Genomic DNA, 17,433 nt, shown 5'->3' on the forward strand with positions numbered 1-17,433 from the left:
CTTCCTAACACTGGCCTTTGACACCCTAACCAACCAGAGGAAAAGCATCTGCAGAGGTAGTACTACATTCCACCGTAATGGTAGATAATCCAGGCAAACCTTAATTAAGAACTGTCTTCTGTACAGTGGAATCAAGCAGTTAAGCAACATACCACATAAATAGCAGATGTATTCTCATTTGGTTGAGTAACCACACTTAGAAAGTAAAATTCAAATAAAGCCGAGTATGTGAGCTTTGAGATGCTCATATACTATCCTATAGAGGCTTCCTGGAAGAAATATACTCTCAGTAGCTGCTTCTATAAAATTATAGGGAAAAATTGATACAGTGGACCCAAGATGGATTTCCAAGAAAACCCTTGAGTTGATTAAGTTTCCCTTGCTAGTTGGTAAACTCCTGCAGTCCTTTGAGGACTCTGAGTAGAACTGGTCCTCTCACAGGCACCTGGCTCCAGAGCTAGCAGGAAAAAGTATTGACTTAGTTTAGCAGTTAGTACGTAGAAGCACAAAGCTGTTGTGCATGGCTTACTCTAGGTTGTTCATTAGTTTTATAGAATAAGTCCTCACTTAAGTGAAATGATGTATAATGAAGCCAGTTTTACCATAGGCTAATTGACATAAATGAGAAGTTTCTACAACATCCCATCAATGCTAACGATGTTGAACAAAATGTTATTTGAATAGCTGGTGTATAGAACCATATTTCTACAAGTGGCTCCAAAGCAGCTTCAAGAACTTGGCCAGAGATCTATGATCTTGACAAGGCTGTATCAAAATGGCCTTGTTAAAATGTACACCTTTTTTCTTTTTAATTACCAGGTAATGTGCATGATAGGCACCACCATTATTTTATCCTCAACTGGGATAGTGGTCAAGATGGGCACATTATTTACATTATTTGGTGGAGACAGGTGGGAGGGGGGCGAGGGAGAATGCTAAAGTTTAATGACTAACTTTAAGATTGGGTCACAATATTCCCACATCAAGATGACCAAGTTAAAACAGCTGCATCAAAATCTCTCTGGCGTCAAGTGCTATGTCAGAATGCCTGTGTCATATCCAGTATCCAGCATGATCGAGCAAAGACTATCTGTATTTCTTCCTCTATTAAGGGCCTTTATTTAGGTCTGGATCAGTGCTGTTTTAGGGAAAGAAGTTAACTACTGGACTTGAGGCTGTTGCTACTATGTGCTAATGGAAGATGAAGAAATTTAGGGGATGGAATGCGATGAAGGTAGGGAGGGTAAAACCATTTGAATAGAGAAACAACAGTTGGTTTAGTCCAGTTCTATTTCATACATGATGGCTCTCACAGGAGCTTACTTATTCTACTCATAATCACTCGCACCAAACACCATTTCCTAATCTGTCCAAAAGCCTCATGGTCATAGACCAGATTCCCACTCTTCTCCATGAGTATTTTGTTGATGAAACTGGGTTTCAGGAATGTGACTCCCTTAATACCATCTATCTTCATTTATCTTTAACTTGTGATTTGAGTAATTTTATGGATAGTTCTGATTTTAGCTTGTGTATTTGACTTAAATTAGCTGGTTATAGTCATCAGCTAAATTATTTTATGTAAGGATACACAGATTGTGGTCAATTGTTAAAATAGCTAGGTGCATATAGAAGGCATTATTACAGTCTGTGATCACATTCATGCAAGGATCTGCCATCTTAGCTAACTGGTTACATTAGCAAGTGCGATTTCAGAGATGCTAACTAACTCTTGTGACTGAGATCAGAGATTTTATTACAGGAAATCTGTATCTTCCTTGGGTAATGTGTCACGAGACCAGGAGATGACAATAGCACTAACACGACATTACAAAAAACTGGCTGGCCATTCATTCAAGATATGTTTGAAGACATTTATTAAGGATACAACAATCAGTAACACAACCCTTGCTGTCAACAAGCTCACTATTTAAGCTCAAGTCTAGTGGTTTCTTAACTGTATTGTGTTTCTGTATAGTGTTTTTAATGCTTTAATGCAAACTTTTTACCTCTGTGATCTCATTTTGTTTTCCAGTGAAGTAAATTGAGATGGTGATTTTCCTGTTTCATGGATATTTAAACTGAGGCCCAGGGAGTCTGAGTCAATTGCCCCACCTGCATACTTTAACTAAATTAAATACTCCTTGCTTCTAAGCATTTTTTTTTTGTTGTTGTTTAAATGAAAGTAAGGTTTTTACAGCTAGATAGTTGTGAGTCTGGAACTGGAACTCTGATCTCTGGGCCTTATGAGATCTGCCTCCTGTCTTTCTAGCCGCCCCTGCTGCCTATCTGTAATAAAGCCCAGTTTTAAAGTGTGACCTCTTAAGACCCCACCATGTTTCCTCAGTCACTAGCCTATTACCCTCATTTATTTACTCTATTGCACATATGTGCAATTTGTGAAGTTATTTTGTTTACTTATTGTTGATCTCCCTTGCTGGATTATAAGTGCCGGGACAGCAAAAATGTCTGTCTTTTACATCTGTTTTCCAGTGCCTGCACATAGTAGGCACTCAGTAAATATTTGTTGAAAAAATAACCTGAAAAGGGAAATTATTTTGACTGTTGCTATAGCTACAGGTTTACTCACCGAACTTTGGATCCCAGTTGGGTCTGCTAGCAATCTCCTTAGGATTCCCCTTTCGTTCCCCCTGCAGAGTGGAAGTCGATAATCATAAAATACTGGGGACGGGAGGGAAGATGAATTTTCGACCCCATCAGCCTCTCTCTACTTTGAGCACACAACTCATAGAAAAATTTAAAGTGTGACTATCTTGGAAGGAAAGCAAGGAAAAACTGGGACCAGAAAGCAATGTTTTGGTGAAAACCTCACCCAACCATCCATAGTGCAATCTAGTTGATAGATTTTTGACCTATCGTATTTCTATTTCAATGTTACTGTGTTATGACATAAAATCTTTGCTTTAGGAAGACTTTTTATAGTTTCTGATCATGCTGCAGATCTGAAGCTGCTTCGTATATATTTCTACGGGAAACCTTGTAAGAGTACAGTACATGCTTGGCTTTCACTGACTATATTTATTGAATTGGGGAAGAATGAAGTGAGAAGCTTTCAGCCTGCCTTCTCCTCTGTGGTTATGCATTTTTAGTTCTTGATCAATGGAGTCTTTGGGAAAGAGGTTTTAGAGGTCTTAGTTGTAGTTCTCTATTCTCTTAATGACCTGGCACGGAGTAGATTCTTAATACATTTTATGATTAATATATTGCCTATACATTTTATTGTATATTGAAAAAAGGAGAGTGTCCACCTCAAAGTCCTCCAGACAGTAGTTAGAAGCAGAACTAGGCCTAGCATCCAGCTTGCTTTCCTCTCAGCTCCATTCCTCAACACCAGCATGCTTCAACCTCCACCATTCCTCGCAGGGACCTGAAAAGGCAAAGCAATATTTTGGGATGTTTCAGGGCCACTTCGTTCAGTGTGCTGAGCATATACTTTAAACCGCATTAAGAAACAAACAAACCAATGCTTCAGGCTCCACCCCCAGAAATTCTAACCTAATTTTGAAGTTTCCCCAGGTGAATCTAAACCAGTGGTTCTCAAACTTTCAAGTGTATCCAAACCACTTGAAAGTCTTGTTGAACCCAGATCGCTAGGCTCACCCCCCGAGTTTCTGGCTCAGTAGATTTGGGGTATGGTCCAAGAATTTGCATGTCTTATATAAAGTTCCAGGTGATGCTGATATTGATACTTTGTGAACCACTGTACTAAATAAAGTGAGCAGAGCAGACATTTGGAAACTCCTAGCCCTGCATCTCTGTGGGCAAAGAATCAAGCCTTCTTGGTCTTTGTATCCAGTGCCTAGGATAGACTAGGTACACAGTGCTCGATAAACTGACAAATTGGTAATGATCTTAGTGAAAGCTCACTAATCGAACAGTTGCCTTGTCCTTGAAGCTCATGGTTTGAGGCAGGAAAGTACTGCAAGAAGATCACAAATGTTCTCCCACTAAAGAAGTTGTCCAGTGAATACCAACTTGACATAATAGGATTGCTTTCATCTCACTTGGCAGCTACTACTGTCTTAAAAAGTGAGGAGAGCTCAGGGGCCACTGTCGATCTCCAGACCTCTGAAGGGAGATGGAGTAGATGTGGTCAGTGTGGGCCTGAGGGCGGGTAGGGCAGTGGAAGCAATGCAAGAAAGACCTTTGAAAGTTAGAGCCACCCAACAGTGACACTAGTGGGCTGCTTGGAGATATGATGAGTTCCCCATCATTGGAGGTATGCAAGCAGAACCTGGATGCCTACTTGGCAAGATGTCCTAGAGTCTTGTGGCCCTGTGATTCTGTGGCTTGGGACCATCCTGTTCAAGCTGTCACTATCTAACTCTTTAAGTCCACCTGGAACCCCAGCCACATTCTCTGGGCCCTCTTGAAACCCAGGACACAGACCAGTTCCCTGTCTACGGAAGCAGGAGGAAAGGCTAAGGAACATTATGAGAGTCTGCGCCTTCTCCTAAGAACCCAAATACTGAGATTTCCCTTAGCTTCTGTTTTTGCCTCCCTGGGACAGGTACTCAATAAAGTCTGCTGGTGGCCATGCTGCTGGTGGTCAGAAGGTTCCTGGTTTGTATTGGAAGAGAAGAGCAGTGTATTCTGGAAGAGGGAAACAGCAAAAGCAAAAGGTTGGTGGTGAGGATGAGTGAAAATTGAGAGAGACACAACTACCTGGAGGGGTGGGAGTCCACATACTAAACAATGAGAGATTGGAATATGCAAAAGTGGCAAAATATATTTAATAACAGGTAAAGGAATCTGGATTTGCCTTGTATCTGATTAGCTGGGTCCAGACTAGAATGCTGGGTAACTGCTAGGCTGGATGAGTCAGTTCGACAAAGGCTTCTCAGATTTTGCCCTACTTCCCTCCTTTCCCCCTCTTTATTCTCCTTTCTTCTCCTTACTGTAAGCTGTCCCTTGAGTTCTATTCTGAACCCATAATGGTTTTCCCATCACTATGGACAGTTTGCAAACCGTCCCTGGTTTGGCCTGAGTGGGGCTGGGTCCAGGGCCGGCCGGCTCAGGAGAGCTGGGGAGAGGAGGTGGCTCCCAGCAATAAGTAACCCACAGAATTGTGTCTGTTATTTAAGAAAAGTTTCTGGGTTTTCGGCTAATTGCAAAAATACATAATGGATGCTTTTCGCATCTGCTAGTTATTCTGGAACAGGACTGCATCCAAGAGCAAACTTTAAACAAACAATAAGATTATAGAGCTTAACTATTTCAATGTGTAACAGAAAAGAAAGCCAAGGCCCCAAAAGTTACATTAACATACATGCACTCAAACACAAGCAATCACACCAACAGATAGATACACATACAAACGTACAGATGAACATTTTGGCACCAGTGCTCACAAATGCATTCTTGTGTACTAGCACCTAGTACATACATGCATGCCTGACTCGCACACATTGGCCCAGTCACTAGTGCCAATATACATGCTCTCAGACACATACACAAATGTACACGCATACACTCATAAACATGTATACACCTACACAGTTGGGTAACACAGCCACACAGACACACACTCCAGACACATACATTCTCAAAAGTCATTTTTGCTGCAATGAGTAATCTTCCTTGGTAGGAAAGTGGGTCCTCCCAGTGGAGAGGTGACTGAAGCACTTAATTAGCTAGCTGGGTATTGTCTGTGTCTGGGTGGTAGCAGGTGTAGTTACTCAGTGTAGCCACCAAGGGGCACCCAGGATCCATCCTGCAGCCACTTTTCCCTGGTTCTGCAGCCCGTCAGTTGTTTCTGTACTCACAAGCCTGCACCTTCCTGTTCCGGATCACTGCAAGCCTGGAAGGCTCTTGGCTTCCAGCCCCAGTCTTCTAGGATCCAATATACTCATTCTCACCTTTTCCCTCTCCCAAACCACTGAAACAACCACAACTCCCCAACCTTCCTGCCTCCTAGCTGAATGCATATTTCAGAGCCCCCTGCTCAGTCCTGAGATTACTACTTGGAGAAACAAATCTGTCAGGTCTTGATCATAATGTGGCCTCTCCCAAAACCTTCTCTTCCAGGAGCAGCTGTGAAATTCTCACCTAGTTTTCAAAGTCAATTTCAGCATCTCCAAGTGATGGACTGCGAAAGTTAACAATAACTGAATGAATGAATGAATGCCAAGCTCAGCACCTGACCCTACTAACCCCAGCTGGAGAGGTCTCTCATCCTCCAGCACCTGCCTCCCAGCTCTTTTTGTGTGTGATTCTACGAAACAAATCCTGGCTTCAAAACACAGGCTAGGATAGAAAGTCCAAAATGTCATTAAGTCAGTTCCTTTCAGCATCCCTGACAGGTAGCTATCCTAGTAACAGAGAATTCACCCCTCCCTGAGCAGTCCTCACTGAGTGGCTCAGAATTCTAGGAAGTTCCTCTATTTTCCTTCTCCATAAACATTCTCAGAGCTCCTTCTTCATGACAGGGGCTGTGGCAGGCTCTGAACGTACAAGACTTCTGCCTTTCAACAAGCTAACAGTCTGGTGAGGGCCTTTAACCAGGTGTACAGCATGTAACAATACAGCAAGTGAGGCAGGGAGTCGGGGCAACATTTACAGAGGGAGTAAGAGCTAGCTGAACAGAGACTCGAAAAATGAATAAGAACAATAATTACAGTTCCGTTTGTTGAATGTTTACTGTGTTTGTGACTGTTAATCCTCACAAAGGAAAAATTCTAACCCAGGTCTGCCTGTCTGCAGTCTGAGAGCTTAACCACTAGTCCAGAACACCACTTATGACGTAAACAAAACAAGAGTTTGGTGACAGGCAAGGTGGGGAAGGGCATGCCAGGTGTTTTAGTTTTCTATTGTGTCACAAGCTATGGCAAACTTTGTGACTTAACACCCCCATGTTACCTCACTGTTGTGTAGGTCAGAAGTCTGGGTTCTCTGTTCACCGTGTCACAAAGCTGAAATCAAGATATCAACCTGGCCTGGCTCTCATCTGGAGGCTCAGGAAAGAATCCACTTCCAACCTCACCCACACTATAGGCAGAATTCAGTTCCTCGGGGTTGTAGGACTGATGGTCATGCTGCTGGTGATCAGGAGGTGCCTGGTTTGTACTGGAAGAGAGGAGCTGTGTATTCCAAAGCACTAGAATTAGTGGGGCTCTCTTGGCACTAGAGGCTGGGCTCGGGTCGTTTCCACGTGCCCTCTCCATTTTCCAAACAACAAAGGCAGATGGGATCTTCCTCATGCTTCCAAGCTCTGATTTCCTTAGCCAGATCATCAAGTCTTCTGTGGTTTGGTGATAAATGCACTCTAAAATTTAGAAACTAATAAACTGCATTTTTCGTGTCATTGTGCTAGTATCATTCACTGCAGAACTGGTAGTTACTAGGTTGCATTTCCTTTCTTACACCGCTTTTTCTTTTCTGCAGTTCCTGCCTTTAGCTCTCCCTCATGTTTATCCAATCTTTTTTTCATCCACAGTTCCTCTCTCCCCAGAGATCTCCTTCGAAGACCCTCTACTCTCCTACTCCAGTCTGGTCTGCTAGTGTTCAACCCGGCAGCACATCTGTCCCACTGACTTCCTTTCACAGCTTTCTGAAACTCATGTTTTCCTCTTTCATGGTTTATTTCCATGTTTGCATGGAGTGCACCCTCCAAGTAACCGCCTAAGAGGGCTGCATAGGACATATATATTCTGATTTTTTATATGTCTCCATATGTCTTTATTATATCCTTAAAATTGATAGTTCAGCCTATGTGGAATTCTAGATTGAAAATTATGTTCTTTCAGCACTTTGAAGCATTTCTCCAGTGACTTCTCACATCCAGTGCTGCTGCTGAGAATGCTGAAGGCATCCGATTATGATTCCTTTGTGACCCTTAAAATTTTTTTTCCATTTCTCTCCTCTGAAAGCTTTTAGATCTTCTCTTTATCCCTGTGTTCAAAAATGTCAGGATATTGTACTATAGTGTGGGCCATTTTTTAAATTCATTTTTGGGGCACATATTAAACTTTTTATATGGAGACTATGAATTTTATTTATGAGAAACTTTCATATGTAACATTTAAATAATTCTCCATTTTAATCTGTTTCCCTGGAATTCTTATTTGTTGAATTTTAAACTTCTTTTACGTCTCATTTTCTACCTCATCTTTATTTCACTCAGAAATTTTTATAACTTGAAAACATTCTATTATCTATTAATTTAAAATATATATATATACATATATACTTAAATTTTCAAGAGCTCTCTCTTGTTCTTTGGTTGTTTTTTTTGTTTTGTTTTGTTTTTTTTTAAATTCATACCATCAGTTTTGATTGCTATAATACCTCTTGAATCTCTGGGAAGAGAATGTAAAAAAAAAATTTTTTTTTTTCTTTTCCATTTCCATTTTTTCCATTTCCTCTGAGGTCATTTTATTTGTTTGTCTTACTCTCTTTCAGTTTGGAGGCTTTCCTCAAATCTGTGGTAATCTTTGTCCATTTATATTTAAGAACAGAGAACTAAAAAGCTTGCCAATTAGCAAGTATGCCTTAAGTTGACTAGGCACCACTATAGCAGGGGACTTCCTTTCCCCACTCCCACCCCAATGACAGAACATGAAAGTCTTTCTTCTGGGGACATTAGATTTCTCCAGAAACCCCCTGATCTCCCACCTGGAGAGTAGTTCCTGGAGTCTTGGTGCTCCGTGCCTAGGTATAAGGAGAGACTGTCCAATGGACAGATTTTCAATGAATCCCTGTTTTTAAGCTCTGTGTCTTGCTGGTTCTTCCAGCACTTCCTTTCTTGGCTATATCTTCCTCTCTGTACTGGACCTTATCCCTCAGCCTGGCTACCAAGTGTCCCAGCATCCTGTAGGGCTCCACCTAGAGGATGCCCTGCCGACAGGCTCTGGCCAACCATCTAGGTTTGCTCAGTTTGCTCAGTACTGAGGGGGCTTCCCAGGATGTGAGATTTTCAATGCTGAAACTGGAAAGTCCTAGGCAAACTGAGAAGAATTAGTCACCCTACCTGCAGAGAACTATAATTCCCCTGCCTCCTGCCCCTCGTCCCCAACTTCAGGCAGGTTTCCACAGAGGAAGGTTTGGGGCCTCACTGACTATTCTAAGCTGGTTGCCCAGGGTCCCAACTGGGTTCCTCTAACCAATTCCTAAATATAAGCTCACTTCTCATCGATGAGCTGTACAGGACAGTTCAGCTTCGCCTAGGGTGGAAGCTCCTCTGCAGCCTCTCTCATATGGCCCTTCAGCTCTGCTTGTGCCCCCAGAGATGGAGGCTGGGCACATCCAGAGGCAGCCTCCCTCACAGTGCTTTCCTGATACTTCCCCTCAATGGTCCCAGCAATGACCTCAGAAATCACAGAAATCGAGTTGGGTTCCTCTTCTCGTCTCAATAACGTGATAAAATAATGTTGATAAATAACATTTACAAACCACTTATTATGCATCAGGTCTCATGCTAAGCTCTTACTATGTGTCATCTCATTTAATCTTCAGAAGGACCTGAGAGGTGGGTATTATCATTCTTCTTTTATAAATGAGGAAATCGAATCTCAGAGAGGCTAGCTTGCCCAGAGTCACACAGCTAGTAGAAATAGAACTCACACCTAAAAGCATCTGATGCCACAGTCTAAGAATTTTAAATGGTCTTGAGACGTCCAGTTTAAGTCCCACTTTCTCCAGAAGATCTTTGATAGAAAATCCAACTCGTAATGGCTTAACTCTTTAGGACATTATTTGTTTACTTAATAAGTCCAGAGGGCATAGCCCAGGGCTGGTGCAGCGGCTCATAGATCACAAAAACCGTGACTCTTTCCATTTTACCACATCATCTTCCTCAGGGTGTGGGTACAGTAGATTACATTTTCTAAAGATGGATGTAGTAGTATCTCCCATGCTACTTACTCTTCGGCAATGTGACCTTGCTATTCGCTCCTCAAGTGGTAGAGTCTAATGCTTTTCCTCTCAAATCTGGGCTGGCCTTAGTGACCAGCTTAGCCAATAAAATATGGTAGAAATGACATTTTGAACTTTCAAAGTTAGGTCACAGGCCTTGCAGCATTTGTCTGAGTCTTTTAAAATGCTTAGTGCTTAAACACTTGCCCTTGAAAACCAGCTACCATGCCATAGGATATGCAAGCCCCACGGAGAGGCTATGTACTGGTATCCTGGTCAAGAACCCTAGCTGGACATCCAGCATCAACTACCAGCTGTGTGAGTGAGCAATCCAGGACATCCAGCCCAGCCAAGCCTTCAGATAACTCCTGGCCCAGCCTCCATCAGACTACAACCACATAAGAGACCTTAAGTGTAAACCCTCTAGTTGAGTCCAGTCAACCTACAGAATGGCGATGGATAATAATAAATTGTTGTTTTAAGATGCTGAATTTGGGGGTGATTTGTTATGCAGCAATAGATGATTGGAACATTTGGCTTTCTTCCTCTAGCATATTGCCTCAAGTGCGAAGATGGCCGCCTCAGCTCCAAGCATCATTGCAAACAACCACATTTAAAATCAGAAGTGAGGGAGTGGATACGGAGCAAAGGTTTTCTCCCTGAGTGACTTAAAGGAGGAGGAATATCTTACCTAGAAGTATCCAGCGGAATCTCTCATGTATCTTATTGACCAGAACTGGGTCATGTGGTTTCTCTTAACCATTAGAGAGGCTGGGTACAGTCTCTTTAGTGGGAGGTAGGCAAAAGAAAGAGGCTGGGAATGACTGTTGGGTGGGCAACCAACAACGTCTACCATACTCGTTGATGTGGTAGTTGTTCTAGGAGAAAGAAGAATCGGGTGGGAAAATGACCCTTGCTAAAGAAGAAGCTTTCACTGCTCCTTTCCGAAGCAAATCTGCCTCAGTTTACTTATTAAGAAGGAGTTTACTGAAAGCTCCTTCTTTAGATAGGAAGCATGCTGTAACGGCTGCAGTCTCGCTGTGAGAGGCGGAACCTGGCTCTACTGCTTGCTAGTGAGGCAATATTGGTGGGTCGGTTCCTCATTCTGTGCCTCACTTTCCATCGTCTGTACAATGAAAGATTCCACTCAACTCCTTCAGGCTATGAGAAGCCAGGGCAGAAGGCAAGGGCTGGATGCTTGATGCGTGTGGAGGCTATGCATTGCCCAAGTCAAGCTCAGCAGAGCCTGCCTCTAGCCACAGATGTTGGGATCTGCCAAACAAACCCTAATCACTTAATGAGAAATGAAAATGGTGTCTGGTTCCTCCACTTAATTGCTCCTTTGAAAACAACACACAGGAGGTTTATAGTAATCACCATAATCGCCTCATAAAAACCCGAGAATTTGATGACTGACATGCCTCATTTCTGGGAGGAATTAGAGGCAAAATTAAGGCAAAGAATTCCTGGCCTGGCTTGGCCTTGGCTCCCTGGAATCCAGGACTTTGCCCACAGAGAGGCTGCCACCCTGGACAGCCTCCTGGCCCCAGACAAATATTGCTCCAAATGTTCTGCTGCCAGAGTTTCCTCGCAAGCCTGCTACCTGGGGCTCGTCTGTCATCAGTACTGCCTGAGGAGGTAGACCGACATACCAAGAAGGCCTGCCATCTCTGAGGGTCGGATGGAGGGCCTGACGGAGGAGACGGGAGCCTTGATGAGTCCACGTGTACCATCTGAGCGAAAGGACAGGAGGAGAGGTCAGCAAACACACAGGCCACCCCTGGCCTATGGGAAGCCACGACTCACTGGTTCTTCTGAGGCCATCCAGTCTTGACATGGGCCTTTCTTACGAGATGTTATGACCTCTTGGGACATTTATTAAGGTACCCTGACAGCAAGAAGTTTCACCCTCTGCTCAGCAGATATCTGTTCCTTCCCATTTCCTCATAACTGGACTCAGAATCCCTGAGTGTCAAGGTTAGAAATGCCCTCCAGGTTTGCCTCTCCAGCTTCTCCCCTTGATTGCCATTCCTTTCTCTCTTCCTTCTCACTGTCCTCTACTTATTCATTCAAAAATATCCCTTTAATCCCTAACGTGTGTCAGAAATGATCAATTCTTACCACAGTAGCCAGAGTGGTCCTTTTCAAACCTAAATCAGATCAAGTTACTCCTCTATCACTCTCCAGTGGCCTCCCAAATCAAAGGGAAGGCCAAACCCCTCCAGTGTCTGGCACAGCTCTCATGCCCTTTGCTCACCCTGTCCCAGTCACACTGGCTTTGCTGTTCCTGCAAGATGCCAGGGACCTTCCTGCCTCAGTACTTTTGTACGTGCTGTGCCCACTGCCTGGAATGCCCTTCCCCCATATACCCAAATGGTTCCCTCTCTTACTTCCTCCCAGGCCCTTCCTGGCCCCCCTATATAAAATATCACCTCCATCCTCTCTATTAGCCTCCCCTACTTACTTCTGTCCATCATGCTTATTACCTTCGAAGACTAGAAGGTTTGCTTATTATGTGTCTACACTAGGAGGTAAGCTCCAAAGGGCAACGATTTTTGTGGTTCTTGTTCTCTATTGTATCCCAAATACCCACCTCAATGGCTGTCACATACATAATGGGCTCTCAGCAAACATTTGTTGAGGGAATGAACAAATGGGGATAGTGCAGTGAAAAAGATAAAGCCCCTACCTACCCTCATGGAACTTATTAGTCTCAGGGTAGAGGCAGACATTAGGCAGATAGTCACCTATCAGACTAAGAACTACACTGTGATAAATGCTGGAGGGTAAGTGGCCGGTGTAGTAAGGGTGATCTGACTGTGGCCGAGAGGCCAGCCTGCAGAACCCTGAGAGCTGTATGAGAGAATTGGACGTGTAGGGTGAGGAGAGTTTGAGGACATGATGCTTGGGGAGGAAAAGGTGCTGGAGAAGGTCAGGTTGCCTAGACCCTCTAAAGGCAATGGGATTCCATGATGAGAGGGCGGCCATCTACCAACTGGGTTCAAGTCCTCACTCTGCCACTTCCTAGCCGTTCACCCTGGGGCAAGCTGCCTCAGTGCTAGAGCACTTTTTCCTTTTCTGTAAGACAGAGAAGGGATAAATAGCTCGTCGGCTTGTTGCGAGAAATAATTGAAACGTTTGTCAGAGCTGGAATCTGTAGGTACTCAGCAAGTGCTAGCTCACGTCTTGCTCTTTTCCTTTTTGTCAAATCCCTTAACATCCAGTCTCTTTTCATCTGGCTCTTCATGAGCCTTGGAGAGGGATACGAGGAAGGGGAGCATCTGATCCACCTGAACGTGAAACTCAGGGGGTGAGGTACCTCCCAGCCTCTATCTCTGCCTCTTTGTTTCTCTTCCTAGATGGGCCCCTCTGATCAGATAGGGGAAGACATGGCTGCTCACAGCATCTGACAGGTCTTGCCAGGTGAAAAAAAATCTCCAAATTCCCAAGAGAAGGGGATTGGCTCAACTGATGCAGGCATCCAACTCTGGCCCAATCAGCTTTGGGAAGCGGAGTGGGGTCACATAGTACTAATGTGGCTGCCAGGCTACTCCTTTGGGGGTCATTGGTGGGGGTAGGAGCTGCTCTGAGAGAAGAAAATTTGTCATGAGCATAGCAGATACCTCTTACATATCTACAATGTCATGTGGCTAAATGTTCATATATTCCAGTTCCAGACTATTCTACTGACCTCAGGCAAGTCCCTACCCTCTTGGGGCTGCAGTTTCTTCATTTGTATACAGAGGAGGGTGGGACTAAGTGTTCTGTTGTGCTTTTTAACTCTCTGAGACTTTGGGCCAGTTACTTATCCTTTTTGAACCTCAGTTTCCTCATCTGTAGAATGGGAGTGATGATAGCCACTTCACAGAGTTGTTATAAGACACTGGGCATGAAAATATCTAAAAGGGGTTGGGTAGAGAGATGCTCAAGAAATCTAGTGACTCTACTAGATTTAAATTGGGTGGCTGCCCAGATCACAATGATCTCCCCCAGAAGTCATGGCTGTGATACCCCCATGTGTTTGGGAGAATTGCTCCTCCTCTAATTCGGAGCTGCCATCCTCCGACAGTGATTTGTCATGGGTCCCAAACTGGATCACTCGGAGTGCTTCTCTGAAGCTTTTTTCCAACTGCAGCTCTTTTGTGTCCATTTGTAGAACTGTGAGGATGGGAGCATGAAGCTGCCAATACCCAACGTCGTGGAGAAAGTGGCCTGTGAAAGTAAAGCTGACATGAAGAGAATGTTTGAGTACTCGGTTCCAGATATTTCTAAATCCGATTTTATCCTTGCCATGATTTATGAGCTAACACCCTCTACTCATTTTTCTTAAGTTGGTTTGAGTTGATATTCTGTCACTTGCAACCAATGACCCCTCATACTATCTTTTCCCTTCCCTAAGCTCCTGCAACCTGTCATCTTTATCTCTGATGCTCTATTACTATAGTCATCAATTTATTCACTCCATCAATCAGTTAGTCAGCAACCACTGTTCTGTCTGTCCCTGGTTTTATATTGGACACTGGGACTCTTGCTAGAGAAATCATTCACATCCCCATTTCTCAAGACTTACAGAGTTAGGCAGAGGAGGGAGCTAACCAAGCATTCAGTACTGAGTGAGTAAATGGCTTTGACTGAGGGAAGCACCGGTGCTGTGGGGAAGTGAGGCAAGTAGAAGTATCCCTGTTTGGAAGGCCTCCTGGACGAGTTGGCATGAGCTGAGTTTTTCAGATGGGGGTGGGCATGGAGAGAGGATAATGGGCATTCCAGGCAGAAGAACCTACCTTTGTAAAGACCCAAAAGAGAATGAGAGAAAATGGCAGTCTGGAGCCAGAGGAGAAGAGACACGAAAGATGAAATTATCTGTATTTTCCATCCATGTAACTTCAGGGGGAAAAAAACAAAGCCCTCCATTTTTTAAGCTTGGAAAGTCCCCAGGGTGGAGTCTTTGAACAGGGATGAAAAGAAGTGACTCTTGACCACAGTAAAGCACTGGAGCGAATGATTCTTCCCTCAGTAGGCTGCCCCACTGATCCTCTGTCCCATCAGGGAAGCCATGCTCACAGTCACATCCAGCAGCTGGTCGTGTCTGTTGGATCCATCTAAAAATAGTTAGCCTAACACCAAGCAGACAGCAGAAAAGCAGCCCAGTCAGGCCTGGGAGGAGCATAAATTTCGTCCCCTCATAGAAAACATACTCATTACATTCTGAGCAAAGGCAGTTCATAATGCACCCTGCAGAAAATATGCAGTTATTGTCCCCAAACATGCCAAAACTCTACTAATGACTGCACGCCTGCTCCAAAGCAAAAGCTATTCCAGATGCTGCTTCTTGCCTCTAGGAGAGCTCTTCCTTCCTCCTGCCCAAAGAATTCTGGACTCTTTTGTGGGTTCTAGTCCTTTGGGAGATATATGGTCAGCTGTGGGGGGCGGTCTTTGGGTAAGTGATTGCCCTCTCTGGGTCTCACAGTAACAGTCTAGGGGTCTTTGCTTTAATAGACTGTTGTGGAGACTATGCCTGCCTGCTGGCAGGAGAAGGGTGGTAGGCAGGAAGCCAGTGCTTTAGGTGACTTAGGGCTGAGGGATTTGGACTCTAAACTTGAGTGTTTTCAGTTTCTATATCTATCTAGTGGTAATATCTGTAAGGAAGCAGCAATTTGCAAACTCGAAGTGCCAAACGCACTCAGGAATTGGACAAGCATTGGGGTTTGGAACTGTCTTTTGGCTGAGTGACTCAGGGCAGCTCCCTCTACCTCCATGAAGCTCCACCCCCTCATCTGTAAATGGGGGATAGTTCTGAAATTAGCATTTTTTTCTCTGGTGAAATGGACCCAATCTCGCTGCAGGACATTAGGTTCAATTTTTCCCGTTATAAAATAACACAGTGCTGACCATCTTTTGAACATGCATTGTTGAGCACAGCCTTCAAGATGAATTCCTAGCAGAGGAATTACTAAATCAAATTGTACCATCTGTAGAATAGTCATGTGCTGCATAATGATGTTTTGGTCAATGACAGACTGCATATATGACGGTGGTCCCATAAGATCATCGTAGAGCTGAATTTCCTGCAATATATAGAAAGATATGTGGTTCAGGAGGAATTTCTTTTTCCTCTGATGAAGCAATATCTGTGAGGCTTAGCAATAGACTCCCTCTCACTCACAGTACCTCAATTTTGAGTGTACAGATGACATCCCAATCGGTCAGCTACGGACCTGTTTAGCACAGGAGCCTTGTCCCCCAAATCCTACATATTCAGAGGGTGTTACAGCCCTCCCAGGCCTAGCTTGATGGTCTTCCGAGTACATTGCTGTAAATTCTTTGTTGAGGACATAAGATCCTGTACAAGGACATAGGTCCACAGGAGCTGCCTTAACGAGTACTATGTGCCACTGCCACTTTTAGTAAAAGTTTTCTGTGGTAGTGTGGAGTCAACCTGTTCCTAAACTTTGGAAATGTTTTTAGGTTGTAATGATGTAAAGCATAGACAAGTTTTATTTCTTCCATCAAGTTACTGTCAGAGAGAGCGAGCCAGCGAGCCCTTTTTGATAGATAGGGTCAACGAAATCAAAAACAAATTTTCAAAGTCAAAATACCGAGTCCTCAGTTCTATCCCCTCTTCATGTTAAACACCCTCTTTTTTTATGAGTACCACAAAGTTCCTTAATCTGACCACTGCTCCAACATGCAATAGCTAAAACCGCATTGCCATGACAATCCCCTGTGTTCCTTTCCCACTCCGTCTTGGTTTCTTGTTCCTACTGAGCCTCAGGTGGCCTCTCACTCCCTGCTGACAGTCGCTATTATGGTGATCTACACCCAACCGGGCCAGTTTCTCCTCAATATTTCCAATGAGTCCAGCCCACCTCCCTGTTCATGGAGCGGCATTGACCACCTCAATGTTCTATTTCTGACCCTGTCAGAAGGAAGCAGGGGAAAGCTTGTGGGACAGTGTTTATACAGTGTATAGTAGTGAGAGTAATGTCCTAGGCTTTCACATTCGCTCTTGACGTACCCAGAGCAACTTCCAGTTCTACAAACTCCATTCACGGTAAGTGCCCTCTACAGGTGCACCATTTTTTATCTTTTATACTGTATTTTTACTGAACCTTGTCTATGTTTAGATACATAAATACTTACCATTGTGTTATAATTGCCTATAGTATTGGCCACATGACATGCTCTAGAGGCTTGTAGCCTAGGAGAAATAGGCTATACCATACAGCCTAGGTGTACAGTAGGCTACAGCACTTAGGTTTGTGTAAGTGCACTCTGATGTTCACACGATGACGAAATCACCCAATGAGGCATTTCTCAGGATGTATCCCCATCTTTAAGTGACACGTGTCTGTATTAAAACTTAGGATGAAACAGGGAGGGTCCGGCCTAATTCACAGGGCCACTGTGCTAGAGATGTTATATAAGGCTCTGGTCTAGTGCTGGTCACAGACATGGGGCTCCACGAGTATGAGCTAAGGGGTCCCAGAGAAAGGACAGGGAAATATGTGCTTTTCCTCCTCCTAGAGGCCCTGCCTTCTAGGCCGTCCCTCCCTGGAGCCT

Source organism: Pteropus medius, unplaced genomic scaffold (assembly GCF_902729225.1).
Source record: "Pteropus medius unplaced genomic scaffold, Ma_sr-lr_union100, whole genome shotgun sequence".
Classification (NCBI taxonomy): domain Eukaryota; kingdom Metazoa; phylum Chordata; class Mammalia; order Chiroptera; family Pteropodidae; genus Pteropus; species Pteropus medius.